The sequence below is a fragment of the Prionailurus bengalensis genome, chromosome C1, assembly GCF_016509475.1.
Source record: "Prionailurus bengalensis isolate Pbe53 chromosome C1, Fcat_Pben_1.1_paternal_pri, whole genome shotgun sequence".
NCBI lineage: Eukaryota > Metazoa > Chordata > Mammalia > Carnivora > Felidae > Prionailurus > Prionailurus bengalensis.
Window position 1 is genome coordinate 14,172,757 of NC_057345.1, and position 6,156 is coordinate 14,178,912.

General features: G+C 43.1%; 1 non-coding gene across 1 annotated transcript; it reads right to left on the reverse strand.

Moving 5' to 3' along the window:
• Positions 1 to 1,284: 1,284 nt before the first annotated feature.
• LOC122482243 lies at positions 1,285 to 1,390 on the reverse strand. Its single transcript, XR_006297048.1, has one exon. It is a non-coding gene; the product is annotated as a U6 spliceosomal RNA (small nuclear RNA).
• Positions 1,391 to 6,156: the final 4,766 nt, after the last annotated feature.

Below are 6,156 nucleotides of genomic sequence, written 5' to 3' on the forward strand. Positions count from 1 at the left end.
CGTAAAAACTGAATGCGGATTTAACCCCAAATGTCATATTTATCACGTTGTGAAGTTGGTCAGGGGACAATCAGGGTTGTTGATGACTTAGGAACCCTAAATGTCATCTGCTGTCACAGGGAGTTAATAGAGAACCCCTAAAATTGATAAGTACAAAGTTAGAAGTAAAACCATGTTTAGAGGAGCGCCTGGGTGGCTCAGTCAGTTGAGCGTCTGACTTCGGCTCAGGTCATGATCTCGCGGTTCACAAGTTCGAGCCCCGTGTCAGGCTCTGTGCTGACAGCTCAGAGTCTGGAACCCGCTTTGGATTCTGTGTCTCCCTCTTACTCTGTCCTTCCCCTGCTTGCACTCTGTGTGTGTGTGTGTGTGTGTGTGTGTGTGTCCCCCTCTCTCTTTCTCTCTCTCAAAAATAAATAAACATTAAAAAAAATCTTTTTAAATCACATTTAGAAATGTGGACATAAATGCCAAAAAAAGTTGTTGAAACATTGTAAGCGGTCGTCTGGGGGAACAAGACTGGAGAACGGGAAGAGGGGACTTAGGGGACCTGCTACTTTTGTTGTTGTTTGTTTTGTCATAAGCCTTTTGGTGCTTGTTTTTGTCTGGCTGTGTTACGCTCTGTTGCAATAATAAATCCTGCAAAGCTCCATGGCTTAACACAATAACAGGTGGGTTTTTTTTTCCTTCTTCTTCCAGAATCCAGTGTGGGCTGGGTAGCCCTCTTCGGTCTTGTAGCCCCATCATCTGGAGCTAGGTCATGGCAAAAAGAAGAAAAAGCTGGGGGGGTAGGTGGGACATTTTGAAGGGCCAAGCCTCGAAATGGCTTATATTGCTTCCATCCGACCATCCAGAACTCAGACACTTGGACCCAACGTAGCTCTAGACATCAGGGAAATGTGGTCTTCCCAGGAAGACACACGGCACTGTCTGCTTCAACACCTGTTACTTTTTCTTTTATTTTTTTTTAAATGTTTTATTTATTTTTGAGAGAGAGTGAGAAACAGAGGGTGAGTGGGGAAGGGACAGAGAGAGAGGAAGACACAGAATCCGAAGAGCCCGACACAGGGCTCGAACTCAGAAGCCATGAAATCATGACCTGAGTGGAAGCTGGACGTTTAACCGACTGAGCAATTGAGGCGCCCCGAGAGCAGTGAATCTTTAAAAGTTAATAGACTTTATTATTTAGAGAAGTTTTAGGTCACCAGGAAAATCGATCAGAAGTGCAGAGAGTTTTTCCATATACCCTCTCTTCCCTCACTGCACACATAATTTTCTCAAATTTTTAAAAATATGCAACACTTCATGAATTTGTGCATCATCCTTGCACGGTGACATGCTAATCTTCTCTGTGTAGTTCCAATTTTAGCATATGTGCTACTGAAGTGAGCACAATTTCCTCAAAACTTTTTAAGTTTATTTATTTGGAGGGGGGTAGGGTTAGCGAGAGAGAGAGAGGGAGAGAGAGAGAGAGAGAGAGAGAGAGAATCCCAAGCAAGCTCTGCACTGTCAGCCTGGAGCCCCACATGGGGCTCGAACTCCTGACCATGAGATCATGACCTGAGCCAAAATCAACAGTCGGATGCTTAACCGTCTGAGCCACCCAGGCACCCCCATTGCCTCATTTTTTAATATCTTGCAGTTGTGTGGAACATTTGTTATGGTTGATGAGCCAATATTGACACATCACTGTTAACTAAGTCCAGAGTGTATGCTAGGGTCCCTCCTGGTGTTTTACACTTCTGTGGGTTTCATCAAATGCATAATGTCATGTATCCACTGTTACAGTATTGTGCATATCTCCTGTGCCTTAAATATCTTCTGTGCTGCGCCCCTTCATTTCCCCCCCACCCTGCCACCCTGCCAGCCCCCATGTTCCCTGAACCCCTGGCAACCACTGATCCTCTTTCTGCCTCCATAATTTTGCCTTTTCTGGAATGTCATATAGTTGGGATGATTTAGTATGAAGCCTTTTCAGACTGGCTTGTTCCACTTAGCAATACACATGTAAGCTTCCTCTATGTGTTTTCGTGCCTGGATAGCTCATTTCCTTTTAAGCGTTGGATAATATATTCCATTGTTTGGATGTACCGCTGTTTGTTTATATCCATTCACCTATTGCAAGACATCTTGGTTGTTTCTAATTTTGGGCAATTATGAGGAGAGCTGCTATAAACATCCATGTGTAGGTTTTTATGCAGACATAAGTTTTCAACTCATTTGGGTAAATACAAACGCAACTGTAGAAAAAAATCGTTGCTGAATCTTATGGTAACATGATGTTTAGCTTTGTAAGAAAGTGCCAGACCGTCTTCCAAAATGGCTGTACGTTTTGAACTCCCCCCCCCGCCCAAGAATGAATGGGATTTCTTCCTGATGCCCCACTTCCGCATCAGCATTTGGTGTTGTCATCGTTGTGGACTTCAGCTATTTTGATAAGTGTATAGTGGCATCTCATTGTGGTCGTAATTTGAAATTCCCCAATGACGTGTGAGATTGAGCCTCATTTCATCTACTTATTTGCCACAAGCTTCTCTGGAAAGACGTTGGTGCAGATCTTTGGCCCCCTTTTTCGCCGGGTTGTTTGTTTTCTGGATCGTTGAGTGTGTTTGTTTGTTTAAGTGGGCTCCATGCGGAGCGTGGAGCCCAATACAGGGCTCGAACTCACAACCCTGAGATCAAGAGTTGCACGTTCCACTGACTGAGCCAGCCAGGGGCCCCTAGAATCCTTTTGATTGCTTCAGCACCATTTGTTGAAAAGATTATCCTTTTTGCATTTAATTTGCCTTTGTTCCTTCATAAAAGATCAGTTGACTATATTCATGTGGGTCTAATTCTGAGCTCTCTGTTCTGTTCCATTGATCTGTTTATTCTTCCATCAATACCACACTGTCTCAATGACTGTATCTTTAGAGTAAGTCTTGGAAGTTGGGTAATGTCAATCGTCTGATTGTGTTCTCCTTCTTTGTTTAATGTTTTTTATTTATTTTTAAGAGCGAGAGTGCCTGCAGGGGAGGGACCAAGGATCTGAGGATCCGAAGTGGGCTCTGTGCTGACAGCAGTGAGCCCGATGTGGGGTCCAAGCTCACAAACTGCAAGATCATGAACTGAGCCAAAGTCAGACGTTCAACTGAGCCACCCCCGTGCCCCAATGACTTTGTTCTTCTTTAATGCTGTGCTGGCGATTCCAGATCTTTTGCTTGTTCACATAAACTCAGTTTGTCAATATCCAGAAAGTAACTGGCTTGCATTTTGACTGAGATTGAGCTGAATCTACGGACCCAGTTGATAATATCTTAACAATACTGAGTTTTCTTATCCACGAACAAAGACTATCTCTCCTTTTATTTAGTCGTTCTTTGATTTCCTTCATCAGAGTTTTGCCATTTTCCTCACATAGATCTTGCATATATTTTGTTAGATATTATACCTAAGTGTTTAATTTTGGGGGTGCTAATGTAAACAATATTGTTTTAAATTTCAAATTCCACTTGTTCTTTGCTAGCATATAGGAAGGTGATTGGTGTTTATGTATTAACTTGTATCCTATAACCTGGCTGTAATTGCTTTTTTTTAATTTTTAAATTAAAAAAAATTTAATGTTTATTTGTAAGAGAGAGAGGCAGAGCATGGGTGGGTGAGGGGCAGAGAAAGAGGGAGACACAGAATCTGAAGCAGGTTGCAGGCTCTGAGCTGTCAGCCCAGAGCCCGATGCGGGGCTTGAACTCACGAACCATGAGGTCATGACCTGAGCTGAAGTCGGATGCTCAACCCACTGAGCCACCCAGGCACACCCTCAATTTTTTAATTTTTTAAACCACTTTATTGATGAATGATCGACATACAAAAAGCTATACAGATTAAATGTGCACAACTTGTTGAGTTTAAGATGCGGCTGTTTGTTTTTTTTTTTCTTTTTTTAAATTTACATCCAAAATAGTTAGCATAGAGTGCAACAGTGATTTCAGGGGTAGATTCCTTAGTGCCCCTTCCCCATTTAGCCCATCCCCCCTCCCACAACCCCTCCAGCAATCGTCTGTTTATTCTCTATATTTAAGAGTCTCTTATGTTTTGTCTCCCTCCCTGTTTTTATTATTTTTGCTTCCCTTCCCTTAGGTTCATCTGTTTTGTCTCTTAAAGTCCTCATGAGTGAAGTCATATGATAACTTGTCTTTCTCTGGCTAATTTCACTTAGCATAATACCCTCCAGTTCCATCCACGTAGTTGCAAATGGCAAGATTTCATTCTTTTTGACTGACGAGTAATACTCCATTGTATGTATATCCCACATCTTCTTTATCCATTCATCCATCGATGGACGTTGGGGCTCTTTCCATCCTTTGGCTATTGTCGCTAGTGCTGCTCTAAACATGGGGGTGCATGTGTCCCTTCGAAACAGCACACCCGTATCCCGTGGATAAATGCCTAGTAGTGCAATTGCTGGGTCGTAGGGTAGTTGTCCTTTTAGTTTTTTGAGGAACCTCCATACTGTTTTCCAGAGTGCCTGCACCAGCTTGCATTCCCAGCTGTAATTGCTTTTAAGTTCCACGAGGCTTTTGTTGATGCTTTGGGATTTTCTACATACACAATCATGCCATCTGGGAACAAAGTGAGTTTTATCTCTTCCTTCCCAATCTGTATATTTTATACCATTTACTTTTTATTCCATGAATGTATTCTTTTGCTAAAAATGTTTATTTTCTTTTAAATTTTTTGGGGGTGCCTGCGTGGCTCAGTCAGTTAAGCATCCGACTTCGGCTCAGGTCATGATCTCAAGGTTTGTGGGTTCGAGCCCCGCGTCAGGCTCTGTGCTGACAGCTCAGAACCTGGAGCCTGCTTCACATTCTGTGTCTCCTTCTCTTTCTGCCCCTCCCCCACTTGTGCTCTGTCTCTCTCTATCTCTCAAAAATAAATAAATGTAAAAAAAATTAAAAGCACTTTTTTTAAGGTTTGAGAGAGAGAGATAGAGAGCATGGGGAGGATAGAGGCAGAGAGAGGGAGAGACAGGAGGGAGAGAGAGAATCCCAAGCAGGCTCTGTCTGCACTGTCAGCTCAGAGCCCAATGAGGGGCTTGAACTCACAAACAAAAAAATCATGACGTGAGCCGAGGTTGGATGCTTAACTGACTGAGCCACCCAGGTGCCCCAGAACGTTTATTATTTTTTTAAAGATTGTATTTTTAATCTCCACACCCAGTGTTGGACTTGAACTCACAACCCCGAGATCAAGAGTCACGTGCTCTACTGACTGAGCCCGTCAGGCGCCCCTAAAAATGTTTCATATTCACAATGAAAGGACACCTTGGAAGGGTTCTTGGTATGCCAGTGTGCTAAGGCGCTCTGTCTTCAGACACAAAATCCAGAAAACCCTGTTCCCTTGCTCCTCCAAAGTTAATGATGTTACAGAGAACAAGCATTGGTGAGGATGTGGAGAGACTGAAACGCTTGTGCACTGTTGGTGGGAATTTAAAATAAAAATTTCCCATTTTAAATGGAAAGCAGTGTGCAGGTTCTTTAAGACGTTAAAAACAGAATTACCAGTGAACCAGTGATCCAGCAATTCCAGTGTTAGGTATTTACCCCCCAAGAACTGAAAGCGAGATCTCAAAGAGATATTTGCACACCTATGTTTATGGCAGCATTATTCACGACTAGGGTTGTGGAACCAATCCAAATATCTACAGACAAATGAATGGATACAGAAAATGTGGTAGGGGCATCTGCGTGGCTCAGTTGGTTAAGCGTCTAGCTCCTGATGTCAGCTCAGGTCATGATGTCACTATTCGTGAGTTCGAGCCCCATGTCAGGCTTTGCAGATTCTCTCTCTCCCTCTCCCTCTCTGCCTTTCCCCCAACTCGCACTCGCATGCGCGCACACGCTCTCTCTCTCTCTCAAAATAAATAAATAAACTTAAAAAAAATTGAAAGAAAGAAAATGTGGTGATACACACAATGGACTATTATTCAGCCTTAAAAAGGAAGGAAATCCTGTCAGTGCTATCGTGGATGGACCTGAGACATTATGCTAAGTGGAATAAGCCGGCCACAGAAAGATACATTTTGGTATGATTCCACTTACGTGAGGTACCTAGGGTAGTCAAACTGATAGACACAGAAAGTAGAATGCTGGCTGCCAGGGGCTGGGGGAAGGGAAGTGGGAA